The 21,983-nt window shown below is 48.4% G+C and overlaps 1 long non-coding RNA gene across 1 annotated transcript in view; it reads left to right on the top strand.

Moving 5' to 3' along the window:
- LOC134932028 (uncharacterized) overlaps positions 1-21,716 on the top strand; it is a 41,562-nt gene extending 19,846 nt beyond the window's left edge. The window contains exons 2-3 of the long non-coding RNA XR_010179229.1: positions 21,213-21,329; positions 21,562-21,716. This is a non-coding gene — a long non-coding RNA (uncharacterized LOC134932028). The remainder of the gene's footprint in view (positions 1-21,212; positions 21,330-21,561) is intronic.
- The last annotated feature ends 267 nt before the right edge of the window (positions 21,717-21,983 follow it).

Raw genomic sequence — 21,983 nt, 5'->3', positions numbered from 1 at the left:
GTGTGGTGTATGTGGCTACTAACCGTTGTCGTCTCTTCCTGCTACTGCATTGGGCTGGTTAACTAAAAACTGAGCTCCTGTGCAGGGAGGCGGGGTTATAGAGGAGGCGGCGCTGTGCATTCTGGGAACAGTCAAATCTTTGAGCCTGTTGGTGCCTTGGATCAAGATCCTACTCTACACCCCAATGTCTATCCTTGTGGAGCCCAGTGTACCTCGCAGAAAGAGATTTAACAAAGGTAAGTTCTTACCATAAATCTCGTTTTCTCTTACGTCCTAGAGGATGCTGGGGTCCACATTAGTACCATGGGGTATAGACGGGTCCACTAGGAGCCATTGGCACTTTAAGAGTTTGAGAGTGTGGGCAGGCTCCTCCCTCTATGCCCATCCTACCAGACAGTTTAGAAATGTGCCTGGAGGAGCCGGTCACAGCTAGGGGAGCTCTACAGAGCTTCTTTAGTAAAAGTTTATTTTAGAGATTTTTATTTTACAGGGAGGCTGCTGGCAACAGCCTCCCTGCTTCGTTGAACTGGGGGGGGGGGGGGGGGGGGGTGGAGTTGTGTCCACCCTGCGGGTGTCTGAGCCACTCTCTCCGCTGACAGGACACTCTGCTCCTGAGGGGATAGAAAGTTCCCCGCCACAGGGGATCGCTCACCCCGGCAGCATGCCGCCACCCCCTTACAGGGCCAGAAGATCAGTGGTGAGTTAGTCACCGGCCCCCCTACCAAGCGGGGAGCCGGTGTGAAGATGGCGGCAACAGAGTATGGAGCGCAGTACTAACTGCGCTCCGGGGCTCAGCGGTACATAGTACGCCGCTGTGAGGGGCGCCCTGAGCCAGCGCCTACACCGTACACTGATCACACAGCCTGTTGGGGTCCCGGGATCTCTGCCAGTAAAAATCCTCAGGCCAGTATAATCCTATGAAGTGCGGGAAAACAGCGCCATTAAGGGGCGGAGCTTCTCAGAGCCTACCCAGCAGCGTTCAGCGCCATTTTTCTGCCTGCAGAAACGCTGTCAGTGAACAGCAGTCCCACCAGAGCAACTCAGCTATCTCTCACGGTACCAGGAGGTTGTAGAAGGGGGAGGGGAGGAGGCTGTGTAAAGGCTGTGTAACCTATTAAGGTACACAGCGCGGGTTTAGGGTCTCCCTATACCTGGAATGCACTGTGTGTGGGTTGGCTCCAATCTCTGTGTCTCTCTTGCCATTCTTGGGGGTGAAACTCTGTCTGTACGTGTGTGTGTGTGTGTGTGTGTGTGTGGTCTCCATTAGCTATGTCCAGGGAATCTGTGTCATATGTTGCAGAGGATATGTCCTCTCTGGATGATTCCATGTAATCAGGATTGCATTGTTTTAGCACAGATACCAGCAAGGGAGCCTGAATGGTTATCCTCTATCAAATCCATGATTTCTCAGAATTCTACTAGGGTTGCACAGAATGAATCTGCAACTCAGGTTTTACAGAACTCTATGGCAGTTTGGTCCAGTTCTGTTACCTCAGGGCCCCCCTCAGGAGTTTCCCATAAACGTGCTCTTGCACAGATTATGCAGGATGACACGGATACTGATTCTGACACGGCAGACGGTGATGGGGATGTGCTTAGGGGGTCTGCATCTCTTGCTAAAGGGCTGCAGTTGATGATAAAGGCTATAAGGGATGTGTTGAATATTGCAGATACAACACCGGTTGAGGAGGCTTACTTCACTGACATAAAGAAAGCCTCGCTAACCTTCCCTGCATCCAAAGTATTAAATGCTAGATTTGAAAAAGCATGGGAAAACCCGGAGAAAAAATTCCAGATCCCTAGAAGGGTTCTGGTTGTTTTTCCTTCCCTGAGGAAGATAGGAAAAAATGGGAAAACCCACCCATAGTGGACGCGTCTGTATCCAGACTCTCAAAAAAGGTGGTTTTACCTGTTCCAGGATCTACCGCCTTAAAGGAGCCAGCTGATCGCAAAATTGATTCTATGCTCAGATCCATATACACGGCTTCAGGGGCGAAACTACGGACCACTATTGCCTGTGCATGGATTTCCAAAGCTATAGTAAAGTGGTCAGGCGCGTTACTTGAGGATTTGGATACTATGGATAAATGTTACGTAGAATTGTTTTTACGTAACATTCAGGATTCTGCAGGATTTATGGTGGAATCCATGAAGGACCTGGGTTCAATGGCCGCAGGAATTTCTTCCATATCTGTCTCAGCTCGTCAAGGACTGTGGCTGAGCCAGTGGTCTGCCGACGCGGAATCCAGGAGAGGTGTGGAGACCCTACCCTACACAGTTCAGGCTCTCTTTGGGGAAGCGTTGGATGCGTGGATCTCCATGGCTACAGCGGTTAAGTCACCTTTTCTTCCCTCGGCTGCACCTGCTGTGAAGAAACCTTTTCCTTCAGCAGCATCACTGTCCTTTCGAGTTACTAAAACAAGAAAGGCCAAACCGTCCAACACCTTCTTTAGAGGAGGTCGGCCAAAATCCAAGAAACCTGCTGCTGCAGGTTCCCAGGAACAGAAATCTGCTTCTGGTACACCAAAGTCCTCAGCATGACGGTGGACAGTGCGGCCTGGAGATAGGGCCGGTGGGGGCGAGACTCAGACATTTCAGTCACGTCTGTGTGTCGGCCGGCCTGGATCCCTGGGTACTAGATATTGTGTCCCAGGGGTACCGGCTGGAATTTCAAGATCTCCCTCCTCACCGGTTCTTCAAATCAGGCTTGCCAGCTTTGCCGGCAGACAGGGATACCCCACAGGGTGCCATCCAGAAGCTGATGGAGGCACAGGTTATCATACTTGTTCCTCCCCAGATGCAAAACAAAGGTTACTGGGGGTAATTCCAAGTTGATCATAGCAGGATTTTTTTAGCAATTGGGCAAAACCATGTGCACTGCAGGGGAGGCAGATATAACATGTGCAGAGAGAGTTAGATTTGGGTGTGGTGAGTTCAATCTGCAATCTAAATTGCAGTGTAAAAATAAAGCAGCCAGTATTTACCCTGCACAGAAACAAAATAACCCACCCAAATCTAACTCTCTCTGCAAATGTTATATCTGCCCCCCCCTGCAGTGCACATGGTTTTGCCCAACTGCTAAAAAATATCCTGCTGCGATCAACTGGATTTACCCCCACTATTCGAACCTTTTCGTGGTACCGAAACCGGATGGTTCGTTGAGGCCCATTATGAACTTAAAATCACTAAACCCCTTTCTGAGGGAGTTCAAGTTTAAAATGGAGTCTCTGAGGGCAGTGATATCAGGTCTGGAGGAGGGGGAATTCCTAGTATCCCTGTGTGAGGATACCGCATTCCAAATCACTCAAGCTTGGTGGTAGATGAAAAAAACAACCGGGTTTATTGACAGAATAGGTTATAACACAGTTCAGCACACTTCTGTAATCTAATTCCACATGACAATTCCCACCACAATCTCCTGACAGAACATTACTTCTTAGTCTGGGAACAGAGAGTCTCTTCTAGCAATACAGAGTCTCAGATGAATCCAATATAATGGGTCCCCAAGTAGATCCTTGGCAGAACATTACTGCTTAGCCTGGGATCAAAGAATCTCTTTTCAGCTCTCTGGGTAGCTCTACTTATACCTCCAGAAGCTTCATATTGCTGGGGTGTGTGTCACCTCTGTGTCTTAGGATCTTACAGCATTGGAATACAACACATATGCTAATCAAGGTGATTACATCAGTCAGAGAGAGAGAGCCACCCTGTCTGGTCAGCTCACCTTTGGACAATAGGGAGTAAACAAACATGGACAATGGTACCTCATATGACTCACCCTCTGAGGGTTCACTGTGGTGTATGAAAACAATAGGAAACTAGGTCTAACACAAATACATTATCTAAAGGGTAACAGACAACATTACACACTTGCATATATCAACAATATTAAGGTTGATTTAAACACAGCATTGGGTGAGCAGCAATGGACTTGTTATGGAGAATGAACAAACAGACAAATTGGATGAATATGGATATGGGTATAAAAAGTACATATTTGACATGGGAAAAGAGGCATAGCTACATTAATTGTCACAGACCTCATTTTCTCACACCCTCAAGGATGCGTACCTCCACATTCCAATTTGGCTGCCGCATTTAGCTTATCTTCGATTCGCACTGTTGGACTGTCATTTTCAGTTCCAGGCCCTGCCTTTCGGCCTCTTCACAACACCGAGGGTATTCACCAAGGTGATGGTGGAAATGATGATTCTCCTCCGCAGACAGGGGGTGAACATAATTCCATATCTGGACGATCTGCTGATAAAAGCATTGTCCAAGGAGAAGCTGTTACGGTCCATAGCTCTCACGACCCAGCTTCTCAGGAAACATGGTTGGATCCTGAATCTTCCAAAATCACATTTGGAACCAACCAGGAGGTTGTTCTTTCTGGAAATGATCCTCGACACGGAAGTGCAGAGGGTGTTTCTTCCAGAGGAAAAAGCATTGGTGATACAAACAATGGTCTGGGACATCCTGAACTCAACCCGAGTGTGGTTCATCAGTGCATTCACCTTCTGGTGAAGATGGTGGCCTCTTACGAGGCTCTGCAGTACGGGAGGTTTCACGCTCGGTCCTTCCAGCTGGATCTCCTGTACAAGTAGTTGGGATCCCATCTACACATGCACCAGAGAATACGTCTGTCGCCAAAGGCCAGGATTTCACTCCTCTGGTGGCTGCACTTACCTCAGCTTCTGGAGGGCCGCATGTTCGGAATTCAGGATTGGATCCTTCTAACCACGGATACAAGTCTCTGGGGCTGGGGCGCAGTCACTCAAGGGGAAACCTTCCAAGGAAGGTGGTCAAGTCTGGAAGCCGGCCTGCCGATAAACATTCTGGAACTAAGAGCCGTATAGAATGGTTTTCTTCAAGCGGCCCATCTTCTGCGAAATCGGGCCATTCAAGTACAGTCGGACAATGTAACGACAGTGGCTTACATATACCGACAGGGCGGAATGAAGAGCAGAGCTGCAATGTCAGAGGTAACAAGAATCATCCTCTGGGCAGAAAAACACGCATTGGCGCTGTCAGCAATCTTCATTCCGGGAGTAGACAACTTGGAGGCGGACTTCCTCAGCAGACACGATCTCCATCCAGGGGAATGGGGTCTCTATCCGGAGGTGTTTAAGGAGGTAACAGATCTTTGGGGCATACCCCAAATCGACATGATGGCCTCTCGTCTCAACAAGAAGCTTCAGCGGTATTGTTCCAGGTCAAGGGACCCGCAAGCAGTGGCGGTGGATGCCCTAATGACTCAGTGGGTGTTCCAGTTGGTGTACGTGTTTCCTCCACTTCCACTCATTCCAAGAGTTCTCAAACTCATAAGGAGAACAAGAGTTCAGGCAATCCTCATTGCTCCGGACTGGCCAAAAAGGGCTTGGTACGCGATACTTCTGGATCTACTGCTAGAAGAGCCGAGGCCTCTTCCACTTTGGGAGGATCTGCTGCAGCAGGGGCCGTTAGCCTATCAAGACTTACCACGGCTACGTTTGACGGCATGAAGGTTAAATGCCAGATACTAGCTCGGAAGGGAATTCCGAACAAGGTTATTCCTACCCTGATACAGGTTAGGAAAGGAGTAACGTCAAAACATTACCATCGTATTTGGAAAAAATATGTTTCTTGGTGTGAGTCCAAGAAGTTTCCTGCAGTGGCGTTTTCAACTGGGACGGTTTCTCCTCTTCCTGCAAACAGGTGTGGATATGGGCCTGAGGTTAGGATCCATAAAGGTCCAGATTTCGGCCCTATCCATTTTCTTCCTGAAACAGCAGTTGGCTGCCCTCCCTGCGTTTCAGACTTTTTTGAAGGGAGTTCTGCACATCCAACTTCCCTTTGTACCATCTACGGTGCCTTAGGATCTTAACGTGGTGTTGCAGTTCCTCCATTTGGACTGGTTTGAGCCTCTACAGGAGGTTGAGGTCAAGTTTCTCACGTGGAAGGCTGTCACTTTGTTTGCCTTAGCTTCTGCTAGTCGTGTGTAGGAGTTGGGGGCTTTGTCATGAAAAAGCCCATACTTGATCTTCCATGAAGATAGAGCTGAGCTTCGGACACGTCAGCAGTTCCTTCCGAAGGTTGTGTCGGCATTTCATATCAACCAACCTGTTGTGGTGCCAGTTGCGACTGACTCCTCAATTTCATCAAAGTCCTTAGATGTTGTAAGGGCTCTAAAAATCTATGTGAGGAGGACTGCTCATCACAGAAAATCTGTCACAACTGAGGGCTGGTGTCGGTAGCTGGAGGCCTCAGTTGCAGGGGCTGACTGGTACGTGAACTTAGGAGGTAGGAGAGGACTCCTAGACATGTGCTGAGATTGTAGTACCAATTGCCCGAAGGCGTGGCCACGACAACAGGAGGTATCTTTGAGGGTTTTTATTAAATCATAAAAGTCAAGAATGTGCAACCAAACAATAAATGTCACAAGTGAGTCTCTGAATCACAGCTGGTAATGACCAGTAATACGGAGTTGAAATGGGAGTGCTTTATGACACGTAGGAACACAAGTGAGACATAGAGTGACTGGGGATCACAGGTAAAGCTTTTAAGTGACGCTGGGGATCGCAGGTAAAGCTGGAGTGATGCTGGGGATCGCAGGTAAAGCTGGAGTGATGCTAGGGATCGCAGGTAAAGCTGGAGTGATGCTAGGGATCGCAGGTAAAGCTGGAGTGATGCTAGGGATCGCAGGTAAAGCTGGAGTGATGCTAGGGATCGCAGGTAAAGCTGGAGTGATGCTAGGGATTGCAGGTAAAGCTGTAGTGATGCTAGGGATCACGGGTAAAGCTGGATTGATGCTCCACTACCATGGTGAATGGTGGAAACAGAGGACTGCCAGAGAGTGGCTGCTGGAAGCCGGAGTTGTACACTCTGCTAGCGCTGGGTGCGGAAACTAAAGAGTCAGGTTGCACCACAGAGCATCAGCACAGGAGAACCGGAGCTGCACCGCAGAGAGGAACCACCAGGGAGTCAGGCTATACTGCAGGGAGTGTTCACAGAAGAGTCCATAGATAAGCTGCACACTGGAACGCTGGAGAGACAATGGAAGCACTGACAACCTTCTGGGTGCTGAGACAGGATATTAATACCTGCTGGATAGCAGGGATTGGCTGACAATTATGCTCAGGCTCCGGCAGCCCTGGGCATAGAGTCCATCCTCACTGCGGAGAACACCACTAGATCAATGATATAATGCTTGTCAGTAGACTCAGACTCATTTTCTTGCTCCCAGGAGCGGGAAAGGGCATCAGCCTAGCGATTCTGTGACCCTGGACAAAACTGCAATTTGAAGTCAAATCTGGAAAAGAAAAGTGCCCACCTGGCTTGGCAAGGGTTAAGACATTGAGCGCCTTTTAAGTACAGGAGATTCTTGTGATCCGTCATGATGGTGATTGTATGAGAAGCTCCTTCTAATAAATACCTCCACTCTTCCAAAGCGAGTTTAATTGCCAAAAGTTCTTGATCGCCAATGGTGTAGTTACGCTCGGCAGGAGAGAACTTTCGTGAGAAGAAGCCACAAGGATGTAGATGTCCATCGTTAGCTCTTTGAGACAGTACTGCCCCCACTCCAACAGAAGAGGCGTCCACCTCAAGGATGAAGGGCGAACTGGTATCTGGCTGTTTTAAAACCGGAGCAGAGATGAATCTTTGGTTCAACAAATGAAAGGCTTGGGTAGTTTCTTCTGACCATTTGGAAGGATTGGCACCCTTTTTGGTAAGAACCGTAATAGGTGCTACAATGGTGGAAAAGTCTCGAATAAATTTCCTGTAATAATTGGCAAACCCAAGCAATCTCTGGATGCCCTTGAGGGTTACAGGAATCGGCCAATCTCGGATCGCTTGAAGTTTCTCAGGGTCCATCTCCAAGCCGGAACCGGATACAATATACCCCAGAAACGGGATGGATTTTACTTCAAAGACGCACTTTTCCAGTTTGCAATATAGATAATTAGTACGGAGACAAGACAAGACCTCTTTCATCGAGAACCGATGTTCCTCCAGATCATTCGCGAAGATAAGGATATCATCGAGATAAACCACAACATGACGATAAAGAATGTCTCTGAAAATCTCATTCACGAAGTGTTGGAATACCGCTGGAGCCATAATGTCCATCACGGGTGTTAAAAGCGGTTTTCCACTCGTCACCCTTTTCGGATTCGGATGAGATTTATAAGTACCCCGCAGATCTAACTTAGTGAAGATAGTGGCTCCACTGACGCGGTCAAATAACTCAGTGATAAGCGGCAGAGGGTACCGATTTTTTACTGTGATGTCATTCAGACCCCGGTAGTCAATACACGGACGCAGGCCGCCGTCTTTCTTCTTTGCGAAGAAGAAGCCTGCGCCAGCTGGAGAGGAGGAAGGCCGGATAAACCCTTTAGCCAGATTTTCCTTGATAAACTCCTCCATAGAGTGGGTCTCAGGCAATGACAATGGATACATGCGTCCACGAGGAGGAGTTTTCCCTGGAATGAGATCGATAGGGCAATCCCATTCTCTATGGGGAGGAAGAATATCGGCTGAAGACTTGCTGAATACATCGGTGAAATCCTGATATGGAGAAGGTGGAACATCAGGGGATTTGGAGGAGGAGTTGCAAACTGGAAGCACTTTATGTAGACATGTCTTAGAACAGGAAGGACCCCATGCCAGGATATGGGTAGTCTTCCAATCAACTTGATTATGCAAACAAAGCCATGGGAGGCCTAGAACCACAGGATGAGTGGCCCTTGGGATAACCAGGAAGGAAATTAGCTCTGTATGCAGAACCCCTACCTTCAGACGGATAGGTAGGGTCTTGGAGGTAATCACCGCATCAGGAATCCTACTGCCGTCCACGGCAGTTAAAGATATAGGAGATAACAGTTTCTCAGTGGGTAGGGACCACTGCTTAACAAACCTCTCAGTTATAAAGTTCCCGGTTGCTCCAGAATCCAACAAGGCAATAAGATTCTTGGTGCGCTGAGCCACCTGAAGAGAAACTGAGAGATTGCAGTCACTTGAAGACGGAGAGGAATTAATTACTCCTAGCCGGCCCTCTCCTTGGCGGGCTAGGATTTGGAGTTTCCCGAACGCTCGGGGCAGGCGTGCGCCCAGTGACGGTGATTGAAGGGGAAAGAAGCACTCAGAAACCATGTGTCAAACGGTAATGGCGGCGGAAGCCGCAGCAGCAGAAACTCCACGCGCACAGTGGCCACAGGGATGACAGCAGCGGCCGTGGCACACAGAGGATGTGCATCCAGCGGAAGACCACAGGCGCGGCAGTGACAGCCGCAACGTGATTGAGACTGCCACACCACCGTAAGTGTACACACTAAGGGAGCCGCTGGACCAGCGCTGCAGGCAATACTCATGAAATATAATCTAAGACATAGCTATAGCCCCGGCCCTGGCTCGCTGAGCCAACCTCAGGAGACACCTAAAAGGCAGGAAACGGCGTCCAGTTACCCGGATCGTGACAAAATCGGACTCTCTGTTTGTCCTGTATGATCTCATGAAAATTGGGTGTCCTGCTTCTAAACAGGCGATTTCTCGCTGGATCAGGTTCACTATCCAGTATGTGTATTCTACAGCAGGCTTGCCGTGTCCTACGTCTGTTAAGGCCCACTCTACTCGTAAGGTGGGTTCTTCTTGGGCGGCTGCCCGGGGTGTCTCAGCCTTAGAACTCTGCCGAGCAGCTACTTGGTCGGGGTCGAACACGTTCGCAAAGTTCTACAAGTTCGATACTTTGGCCTCTGAGGACCTAAAGTTTGGTCAATTGGTTCTGCAGGAGCCTCCGCGCTCTCCCTCCCGTTCTGGGAGCTTTGGTACATCCCCATGATACTAACGTGGACCCCAGCATCCTCTAGGACGTAAGAGAAAATAGGATTTTAATTACCTACAGGTAAATCCTTTTGTCGTAGTCTGTGGAGGATGCTGGGCGCCCGCCCAGCGCTTCGTGATCCTGCAGTGGTCATTTAGTTCAGTACTGCTTAGATCTTGGTAAGTACTGTTTTGTTACTTGGTAAGTAATCCTGTTCAGGCGTTGCTGATGTTCAAGCTAGCTAGCTTGGTTTGCCTTGTGTATGAGCTGGTGTGAATTTTGCCATTATCTGTGTAAAACCCTTTTCTCAAAGATGCCAGTTTCCTCGAGCACAGTTTCTAGACTGCTTCTGGTAGGAGGGGCATAGAGGGAGGAGCCAGCCCACACTCTCAAACTCTTAAAGTGCCAATGGTTCCTAGTGGACCCGTCTATACCCCATGGTACTAATGTGGACCCCAGCATCCTCTACGGACTACGAGAAAAGGATTTACCGGTAGGTAATTAAAATCCTTTTATAATGAGCATGCATGAAACAAATAGAGGCTCAAGTTTTATATATACACTGCTCAAAAAAATAAAGGGAACACTTAAACAACACAATGTAACTCCAAGTCAATCACACTTCTGTGAAATCAAACTGTCCACTTAGGAAGCAACACTGATTGACAATCAATTTCACATGCTGTTGTGCAAATGGAATAGACAACAGGTGGAAATTATAGGCAATTAGCAAGACACCCCCAATAAAGGAGTTGTTCTGCAGGTGGTGACCACAGACCACTTCTCAGCTCCTATGCTTTCTGGCTGATGTTTTGGTCACTTTTGAAAGCTGGCGGTGCTTTTACTCTAGTGGTACCAGTAAATCCTTTTCTCTTAGTCCGTAGAGGATGCTTGGCGCCCGTCCCAGTGCGTACTGTATCTGCAGTTATTAGTTGTGGTTACACACATGTTGTGTTACGTTTATAGTCAGCCTGTTGCTGATGTGGTTCATCCCGTTGACTTGCGTTGTGTTAAATGCCATGTTTTACGGCGTGCTTGAGGTGTGAGCTGGTATGTATCTCACCTTAGTTTAACAATAAATCCTTTTCCTCGAAATGTCTGTCTCCCTGGGCACAGTTCCTATAACTGGAGTCTGGAGGAGGGGCATAGAGGGAGAAGCCAGTTCACACCCCTTTGAAAGTCTTAAAGTGCCCATGTCTCCTGTGGATCCCGTCTATACTTCATGGTTCTTGAAGTGACCCCAGCATCCTCTACGGACTAAGAGAAAAGGATTTACCGGTAGGTATTAAAATCCTATTTTTTTTAGCAGTGTATGTGTATATATATATATATATATATATATATATAGTAACACTGTAGGGGAATAGGGTGCCATTTCCTGGGGTAGATGGCAGCAAGCAGCAGCTGAGAAATCATACAAGTCCAGTTTGTGGTGCAACTGTCCGCAACCAGTTTTATTAAACAGAAAATAAAACAAACATCAAAAGAAAATACCTTGCCTGCTTGGCGCTAACTAAACACAAGACGTTCCTAACTGTCTCTTAAAACAAAAACGCAGAGTTCTCCAGTAAACACTGTATGGCTAACTTGTATAAGGAAGCGTGTTTCTCTGACGTCCTAAGTGGATGCTGGGACTCCGTAAGGACCATGGGGAATAGCGGCTCCGCAGGAGACTGGGCACAACTATAAAGAAAGCTTTAGACTACTGGTGTGCACTGGCTTCTCCCACTATGACCCTCCTCCAGACTTCAGTTAGAATCTTGTGCCCGGCTGAGCTGGATGCACACTAGGGGCTCTCCTGAGCTCCTAGAAAGAAAGTATATTTTAGGTTTTTTATTTTACAGTGAGATCTGCTGGCAACAGACTCACTGCAGCGAGGGACTAAGGGGAGAAGAAGCGAACCTACCTAACAGGTGGTAGTTTGGGCTTCTTAGGCTACTGGACACCATTAGCTCCAGAGGGATCGACCGCAGGACCCGACCTTGATGTTCGTTCCCGGACCCCGCGCCGCCGTCCCCCTTACAGAGCCAGAAGCATGAAGAGGTCCGGAAAATCGGCGGCAGAAGACTTCGGTCTTCACCAAGGTAGCGCACAGCACTGCAGCTGTGCGCCATTGCTCCTCATGTACACCTCACACTCCGGTCACTGATGGGTGCAGGGCGCTGGGGGGGGGGGGGGGCGCCCTGAGGGCAATATTACACACCTTGGCTGGCAAATATACACCATATATAGTCCCAGAGGCTATATAGGTGTAAATTAATACCCCTGCCAGAGTTTAAAAAACGCGGGAGAAGTCAGCCGAAAAAGGGGCGGGGCTAACTCCCTCAGCACACTGGCGCCATTTTTCCCTCACAGCTCCGCTGGAAGGAAGCTCCCTGGCTCTCCCCTGCAGTCTACAAGCTACAGAAGGGTAAAAAAGAGAGGGGGGGCACTAAATTTAGGCGCAGTATATATATATATATATATATAGCAGCTATAAGGGGATATAATTCAGTTAGTCCCTGTATTATATAGCGCTCTGGTGTGTGCTGGCATACTCTCTCTCTGTCTCCCCAAAGGGCTTTGTGGGGTCCTGTCCTCTGTCAGAGCATTCCCTGTGTGTATGCGGTGTGTCCGTACGGCTGTGTTGACATGTTTGATGAGGAGGCTTATGTGGAGGCGGAGCAAATGCCTGTAAATGTGATGTCACCCCCTGCGGGGTTGACACCTGAGTGGATGGTTCTGTGGAACGAATTACGCGACAGTGTCGACTCCTTGCATAAAAGGTTTGACGACATACCTATTATGGGACAGCCGGCTTCTCAGCCTGTGCCTGCCCAGGCGTCTCAAAAGCCATCAGGGGCTCTAAAACGCCCGCTACCTCAGATGGCAGACACAGATGTCGACACGGATACTGACTCCAGTGTCGACGACGATGAGACTAATGTAACTTCCAATAGGGCCACACGTTACATGATTGAGGCAATGAAAAATGTGTTGCACATTTCTGATGTTACCCCCGGTACCACAAAAAAGGGTATTATGTTTGGAGAGAAAAAACTACCAGTAGCTTTTCCTCCATCTGAGGAGTTAAATGACGTGTGTGAAGAAGCGTGGGCTTCTCCTGATAAGAAACTGGTAATTTCTAAGAGGTTACTAATGGCGTACCCTTTCCCGCCAGAGGATAGGTCACGCTGGGAAACATCCCCTAGGGTGGATAAAGCGCTCACACGCTTGTCAAAGAAGGTGGCACTACCGTCTCCGGATACGGCCGCCCTGAAGGAATCTGCTGATAGAAAGCAGGAGGCTATCCTGAAGTCTATATATACACACAGGTGTTATACTGAGGCCAGCTATTGCGTCAGCATGGATGTGCAGTGCTGCAGCTGCGTGGTCAGATTCCCTGTCGGAAAATATTGATACCCTAGACAGGGACACTATATTGCTAACCGTAGAGCATATTAAAGACGCACTTTTACATGAGGGATGCACAGAGGGATATTTGCCGGCTGGCATCCAAAATTAGTGCAATGTCCATTTCTGCCAGGAGAGGGTTATGGACTCGGCAGTGGACAGGAGATGCAGATTCCAAAAAGCACATGGAAGTTCTGCCTTATAAGGGTGAGGAGTTGTTCGGGGATGGTCTCTCGGACCTCGTTTCCACAGCAACAGCTGGGAAGTCTACATTTCTACCCCATGTTCCCTCACAGCCAAAGAAAGCACCGTATTATCAGGTACAGTCCTTTCGGCCCAATAGGGGCAAGCGGGTTAAAGGCGCGTCCTTTCTGCCCAGAGGCAGAGGTAGAGGGAAAAAGCTGCAGCATACAGCCAGTTCCCAGGAGCAAAAGTCCTCCCCCGCTTCCTCTAAGTCCACAGCATGACGCTGGGGCTCCACAGGCGGAGTCAGGTACGGTGGGGGCCCGTCTCAAATATTTCAGCAATCAGTGGGCTTGCTCACGGGTGGATCCCTGGATCTTTCAAATAGTATCTCAGGGGTACAAGCTGGAACTCGAGACGTCTCCACCCCGCCGTTTCCTCAAATCTGCCTTACCAACCACTCCCTCAGGCAGGGAGGCAGTGTTACAGGCAATTCACAAGCTGTATTCACAACAGGTGATAGTAAAGGTGCCCCTACTTCAACAAGGACGGGGTTACTATTCCATAATGTTTGTGGTACCGAAACCGGACGGTTCGGTGAGACCCATTTTAAATTTGAAATCCTTGAACACATATATAAAAAAATTCAAGTTCAAGATGGAATCGCTCAGGGCGATTATTGCAAGCCTGGACGAGGGGGATTACATGGTATCACTGGACATCAAGGATGCTTACCTGCATGTCCCCATTTACCATCCTCACCAGGAGTACCTCAGATTTGTGGTACAGGATTGTCATTACCAATTCCAGACGTTGCCGTTCGGTCTATCCACGGCTCCGAGGGTCTTTACCAAGGTAATGGCCGAAATGATGATAGAAAGAAGGGAGTTTTAATTATCCCGTACTTGGACGATCTCCTGATAAAGGCGAGGTCCAGGGAGCAGTTGTTGGTCGGGGTAGCACTATCTCGGGAGGTGCTACAACAGCACGGCTGGGTTCTAAATATTCCAAAGTCACAGCTGATCCCTACGACACGTCTACTGTTCCTGGGGATGGTTCTGGACACAGAACAGAAAAAAGTGTTTCTCCCGGAGGAGAAGGCCAAGGAGCTGTCATCTCTAGTCAGAGGCCTCCTAAAACCAAAACAGGTGTCGGTGCATCACTGCACGCGGATCCTGGGAAAGATGGTAGCTTCCTACGAAGCAATTCCATTCGGCAGGTTCCATGCAAGAACCTTTCAGTGGGACCTATTGGACAAGTGGTCCGGATCGCATCTTCAGATGCATCGGCTGATAACCCTGTCTCCAAGGACTCTGCTGTGATGGCTGCAGAGTGCTCATCTTCAAGAGGGCCGCAGATTTGGCATACAGGACTGGGTCCTGGTGACCACGGATGCCAGCCTTCGAGGCTGGGGGGCAGTCACACAGGGAAGAAACTTCCAAGGACTATGGTCAAGTCAGGAGACTTCCCTGCACATAAATATTCTGGAACTGAGGGCCATTTACAATGCCCTAAGTCAGGCAAAACCCCTGCTTCAAAACCAGCCGGTACTGATCCAGTCAGACAACATCACGGCGGTCGCCCACGTAAACCGTCAGGGCGGCACGAGAAGCAGGACGGCGATGGCAGAAGCCACAAGGATTCTCCGATGGGCGGAAAATCACGTGTTAGCACTGTCAGCAGTGTTCATTCCGGGAGTGGACAACTGGGAAGCAGACTTCCTCAGCAGGCACGACCTCCACCCGGGAGAGTGGGGACTTCATCCAGAAGTTTTCCAAATGATTGTAAACCGTTGGGAAAGGCCACAGGTGGACATGATGGCGTCCCGCCTAAACAAAAAGCTAGAAAGATATTGCGCCAGGTCGAGAGACCCTCAGGCGATAGCTGTGGATGCTCTAGTGACACCGTGGGTGTACCGGTCGGTTTATGTGTTCCCTCCTCTTCCTCTCATACCAAAGGTACTGAGGATAATAAGGAGAAGAGGAGTAAGAACTATACTCATTGTTCCGGATTGGCCAAGAAGAGCTTGGTACCCGGAACTTCAAGAAATGATCTCAGAGGACCCATGGCCTCTGCCGCTCAGACAGGACCTGCTACAGCAGGGGCCCTGTCTGTTCCAAGACTTACCGCAGCTGCGTTTGACGGCATGGCGGTTGAACACCGGATCCTGAAGGAAAAGGGCATTCCGGAGGAAGTCATTCCTACGCTGATTAAAGCTAGGAAAGAAGTTACCGCAAACCATTATCACCGCATTTGGCGAAAATATGTTGCGTGGTGTGAGGCCAGGAAGGCCCCAACGGAGGAATTTCAGCTAGGTCGATTTCTGCACTTCCTGCAGTCAGGGGTGACTATGGGCCTAAAATTGGGTTCCATTAAGGTCCAGATTTCGGCTCTATCGATTTTCTTCCAGAGAGAACTGGCTTCACTACCTGAAGTTCAGACTTTTGTTAAGGGAGTGCTGCATATTCAGCCCCCTTTTGTGCCTCCAGTGGCACCTTGGGATCTCAACGTGGTGTTGGATTTCCTAAAGTCACATTGGTTTGAGCCACTAAAAACCGTGGATTTGAAATATCTCACGTGGAAAGTGGTCATGTTGTTGGCCTTGGCTTCGGCCAGACGTGTATCAGAATTGGCGGCTTTGTCATGTAAAAGCCATTATCTGATTTTCTATATGGATAGGGCAGAATTGAGGACTCATCCCCAGTTTCTCCCTAAAGTGGTATCAGCTTTTCATCGGAACCAACCTATCGTGGTGCCTGCGGCTACTAAAGACTTGGAGGCTTCCAAGTTGTTGGACGTAGTCAGGGCCCTGAAAGTCTATGTTTCCAGGACAGCTGGAGTCAGAAAGACTGACTCGCTATTTATCCTGTATGCGCCCAACAAGTTGGGTGCACCTGCTTCAAAGCAGACTATTGCTCGCTGGATCTGTAGTACGATTCAGCTTGCACATTCTGCGGCTGGACTGCCGCATCCTAAATCAGTGAAAGCCCATTTCACGAGGAAGGTGGGCTCTTCTTGGGCGGCTGCCCGAGGGGTCTCAGCTCTACAACTTTGCCGAGCAGCTACTTGGTCGGGTCAAACACATTTGCAAAATTCTACAAGTTTGACACCCTGGCTGAGGAGGACCTAGAGTTTGCCCATTCGGTGCTGCAGAGTCATCCGCACTCTCCCGCCCGTTTGGGAGCTTTGGTATAATCCCCATGGTCCTTACGGAGTCCCAGCATCCACTTAGGACGTCAGAGAAAATAAGAATTTACTCACCGGTAATTCTATTTCTCGTAGTCCGTAGTGGATGCTGGGCGCCCATCCCAAGTGCGGATTGTCTGCAATACTTGTATATAGTTATTGTTAACTAAAGGGTTATTGTTGAGCCATCCGTTGAGAGGCTCAGTTATATTTCATACTGTTAACTGGGTATAGTATCACGAGTTATACGGTGTGTTTGGTGTGGCTGGTATGAGTCTTACCCGGGATTCAAAATCCTTCCTTATTGTGTCAGCTCTTCCGGGCACAGTATCCTAACTGAAGTCTGGAGGAGGGTCATAGTGGAAGGAGCCAGTGCACACCAGTAGTCTAAAGCTTTCTTTATAGTTGTGCCCAGTCTCCTGCGGAGCCGCTATTCCCCATGGTCCTTACGGAGTCCCAGCATCCACTACGGACTACGAGAAATAGAATTACCGGTGAGTAAATTCTTATTTTTTCTCACAGAGGTTCTGCAGTCTTCCCAGGCAGTCTGCACACACTGATCAGGCTAGCAACCTTATAACACTCTTGCACAGCTGAAAGCCCTGATTAGCCCTCTGTGAGGCCAAAGACCCGAACTGGGCCCAATGTCTGGAACTTGCCCTCTCTCTCTCTCTCTCTCTCTCTCAGGGCCCTTATCCAGCTTTTCCAACAAACTGAAAAGTTTCTAACAAAACAAAACATTTTCTTGGAAGTTTTCCTTTTCCTAAAATATGTAAGACAAGAACCTGGGACAAACATACCTGCCCTCAAACACTAATCCAGTGTTCTTGTCACAATATACTGTATATATATATATATATATACACACAGTGGTGCAAGTAGAATAAAAAAACCTTAGTGGTACTGTGTGAGGCGTGGCCAATGAAAATGGGGGTGTGATACACATATGACCCAAATAGTGCAGTGCCAGATACACATATGCCCCCACAGTGTCAGATATGCCCGTACAATGCCAGATACACACATTCCCCCACAGTGCCAAATACGCATATTCCCCCACATTGCCAGATACACATATGCCCCCACTAGTGCCAGATATGCCTGCACAGTGCCAGATACACACATGCCCCCACAGTGCCAGATACACATATGCCCCCACTGTGCCAGATATGCCCCCACAGTGCCAGATACACATATCCCCCATGTTGCCAGATAGACAGATAGATATATAGAGGATAGATATACTGTATAGAGATATACAGTAGAGAGATTGAAATACATAGAGATAGATAGATGTGTAGTGAGATAGACATAAGTGAGCCATGAGATTGTATTTCATCACTTACCAGCTCAGGATCCTCACTGCTGGTGCAGAGTCAGACAGCTCCCTTCAGTCCATCCCTCCTTTTCCCAGCATTCACAGCGGCCAGCCTATGGAAAGGGATGGCTGCAGCGGCGTCACTGGTTGATGCACCAGTTACATTGCGCTGCTGCGGCTCCCAAGTTCCCCTCCCTCCTCCTCCTTCCCCCCGTGGCTGCGTCCCTGCACTCTGCTTCTCTCCCCTACGGCGGGCCACAGCACACAGCGGCAGGCGTCATGTAATGAGTCAGTTTGACTCATTACATGCCGCTCGCTTTGGGCCACTTGACAGCAGTGTGCCCCAGTGCAAGGCACCGCCTGCACTGCTGGTAGTTCTGCCACTGGTTCATACATCATGTCGATGTAGTTTCCCTGTTCATCTCGGTAATGCAAGAAGTGCTATAGCAGCACAGTCCGTGCCGCTGTAATACATCTCCCCGTGTTTTCGAAAAATGACAGAAGCTGGTTGGTTTGTAGTTTATCTCCGTCCATTTTATCTCTCTCCAAGGCTTAGTAAATAGACCTTAAATTTCCAGCCAATCAGCTCCTGTTGCAATGTTAAAGGCTGTTTTTGGAGCAAGGTGCCAACTTTTCTGAACTCTGACTTTTTAGCCTTGTACGTTATTGCCCCTTAAAAAAAAAAAAAGTCTGAGTTCAGACGGCATCCTGCACGGCCGCCGAACTCTGACTTCAATAAATCCCAGCCGTTGTATTTAAGTCAAATATATACTATTGTGTGCTGTATAAAACTCCATATCCAGAAGAAGCATCCACTTTTTGTTTTATTATGATCATCACATATATACCTTTCGTGTGAACTGAAGTAACAGTTGCATGAAAATTTCTTTCCACCTCGCAATGCTTTAATTTTTTTATGAATAGCCCTGTCCCAAGGAATAGGCAGAAGCAATGTGATAGTTACTGCCAGTACCGTAACTAGGCATTTTAGCGCTGTGTGCAAGAAACGACATTGCCCCCCCCCCCCCATGTAAGACAGGGGCAGTGCGTGTCGTAGTCGCGCAAAAATATATATAGGGGTGTGGCTTCATGGGGAAGGGGCGTGGCCACAAAATAATAGCAATTCATACTACGGTGCACAGTAGTCTCCATTATTCAAATTACGCTGCACAGCAGACAGCGTCCCCCTTTTTACACATTACAGCAGACAGTCCCCCTTTTTACACATTACGGCAGACAGCGTCCCCTTTTTACACATTAAGGCAGACAGTCCCCCTTTTTACACATTACGGCAGACAGTGTCCCCTTTTTACACATTACGGCAGACAGTGTCCAACTTTTTTACACATTACGGCAGACAGCGTCCCCTTTTTTACACATTACGGCAGACAGCGTCCCCCTTTTTTACACATTACAGCAGACAGCGTCCCCTTTTTTAACATTACGGCAGCAACGTCCCCTTTTTGCACATTACAGCAGACAGCGTCCCCGTTTTTACACATTACGGCAGACGGTGTCCCCCTTTATACACATTGCAGCAGCCAGCGTCCCCCTTTATACACATTACGGCAGCCAGTCCCCCTTTTTACACATTGCGGCAGCCAGGCCCCCTTTTTACATATTACGGCAGACGGTGTCCCCCTTTTTACACATTGCGGCAGCCAGTCCCCCTTTTTACACATTACGGCAGCCAGTCCCCCTTTTTACACATTGCGGCAGCCAGGCCCCCTTTTTACACATTACGGCAGCCAGTCCCCCTTTTACATTGCGGCAGCCAATACCCCTTTTTACACATTATGGCAGCCAGTCCCCCTTTTTACACATTGCGGCAGCCAGTCCCCCTTTTTACACATTGCGGCAGCCAGTACCCCTTTTTACACATTGCGGCAGCCAATCCCCCTTTTTACACATTGCGGCAGCCAGGCCCCCTTTTTACATATTACGGCAGACGGTGTACCCCTTTTTACACATTGCGACAGCCAGTCCCCCTTTTTACACATTATGGCAGACGGTGTCCCCCTGAGAGAGAAAGAGAGAGAGAGAGATACTTAACATCTCCCCGCTGACAGGCTCCTCGTGCAGCTCCCTCGGTGCAGGCATCGGACAAGAAGGAGGAGGGAAGGGGAACTGGAGCCTCTCCTACCGTATTGGCTGCCCGGCGCTGCTGTGGATGCTAGGATGGAGGAACCACATCCCAGCAGCCAATACGGAAGGAGAGGGGACAGCTGCACCGGCGCTTGCTACCAATGAAATAGCGCTGCTGCTGCTCCAGTCCTCCTCCTCCTCCGCTGCCCGGCGCTGCTCTCTTCTCCCTCCACAGCGCGATGGCGCACACAGCAGATGCGGCATGTAATGAGTCAATTTGACTCATTACATGCCGCTGGCCGTGTGCCAGGGCAACTGCGCTGTGTGCCAGGCCCACTTGGCACACACGTAGTTACGGCCCTGGCTACTGCTATAACTTTACTTCTGGATTCTGAACTCAGCATGCATACTGCATATGTGCAGCCTTTGATATGGTGCATGCGTCTGTGGGGGCCAACGGGAAGGGTTCAGGAGGATGCTTCTCCAAAAATAAACCTAAAAGAGCAGCCATATGCTACTATGGGCTAATGATATCTTCAGAAAACTTTGCATTTTGGGGCTTGGTAAAATACAACCATTTAGCACTCCCCAAAAGCAACCCCCTGTTTCTATGGGGACTGCTTTTGCGTTTAGAAATGGAGAGTCCCTCCGTGTTACCTCCTGGGAATGGTAAGATTTTGAGGGGATCAAGACAGATTTCCTGCAAAATAACTTTAATAAATATACCCCTAGGTGTGTTGTAGTCATCACTTTTGTTGTTGGATGTGGCTGGACACCATAATTAGGTAATGAGGTGCTACTTTGCTTGAGACTTAATACAATGTACAGAGGGAAAAAGATGCAGGTGCACTATCTCACACTAGCTCAACCTGTAATATCCAGAGGCATTTAGCATAATCCTGGCCAGGGCTATGAGCTTACCCACCGCACCAAGGTAGCCTCTCATTGGGTAAGTCCCTAACACTAACTGCAGGGGTTCAGGTCCGGGGGGCAGGACACCCCAAAGCCACCCAGCCAGACAACCCCAGGGCACCGCAAGAGTGATACAAGTAAAGAGTTAAATAGGTAAGAGCAGCTTTTTGCCTCTGTACATTTTTCCCATTCTTGCTTTGAGTTCTGGAACAGGGTGTCATTGACAGCCTGCGGTTCCAGTACTGTGCCCAGGAATCATTTGATTTGGTTCCAAAGCACTAGTTAGCAGAACAAAGTGATCACTGAGTATGTAACCACATTTTACATTGTGTTCTTCAGTGTGCAGGACATGATAACTGGTGACATGCTCCAACCAGGAGGAACATGCTGATTTGGTGCCACTCTGCACCTGACAGCGAAAGATGAACACATGCCAATCTAATGCTAGGTGTGGAAGTAAGTGGTGATAGCCAGACTTTCAGGACATAACTGGATCTCTGTAAATGTGATGCCATAGCTACTTGTTTCTGTCAGAAAGTATATTGTCTAACTCAAGTAACTGCTGGTATATGTGAATAAAAAAATAAAAGTACTGTATATTGACAAGATAACTGTTTAATCATCAGAATATCAAGTTGTACAGTACATGTGCTATATATTAATGTGTTATTCTTTTTCATTGTTTCAGCTATAATTACAGATGAATTTATGTTAGTTTGAATATTCCCAGATGCATAAATGATTTTTGTTTGAATGCGACAGTGATCACTGTCACTGTATAGGATCCCCTGAATCTGGTTTATTCCACAACACGGATTCAGTTCCCCCTGCTCCTATCTATTTCCAATGGTAAGAAAAACAAATCTAATAAAATAGTTCCTTATTCTCTCAGTTTAGCAAGACCTTGACACACATTCTTTGTGACAATGACATATTTTACATAGGTATTATACACCTTCCAGAAATGTGTCAGTATAACACAGTATTAATGTAACTGAAATCTCACAAAAAAACGTAGCATACATCAAACATATGAGTTCATACTGCACATTGCAACTGTACAATAGTCTCAACATATTAGAAATATTATACATGTTAGACTTTTAATAT

The sequence above is a fragment of the Pseudophryne corroboree genome, chromosome 6 (assembly GCF_028390025.1).
Source record: "Pseudophryne corroboree isolate aPseCor3 chromosome 6, aPseCor3.hap2, whole genome shotgun sequence".
Taxonomy (NCBI): Eukaryota; Metazoa; Chordata; class Amphibia; order Anura; family Myobatrachidae; genus Pseudophryne; species Pseudophryne corroboree.
This window is presented reverse-complemented; position numbering and strand designations above follow the sequence as displayed.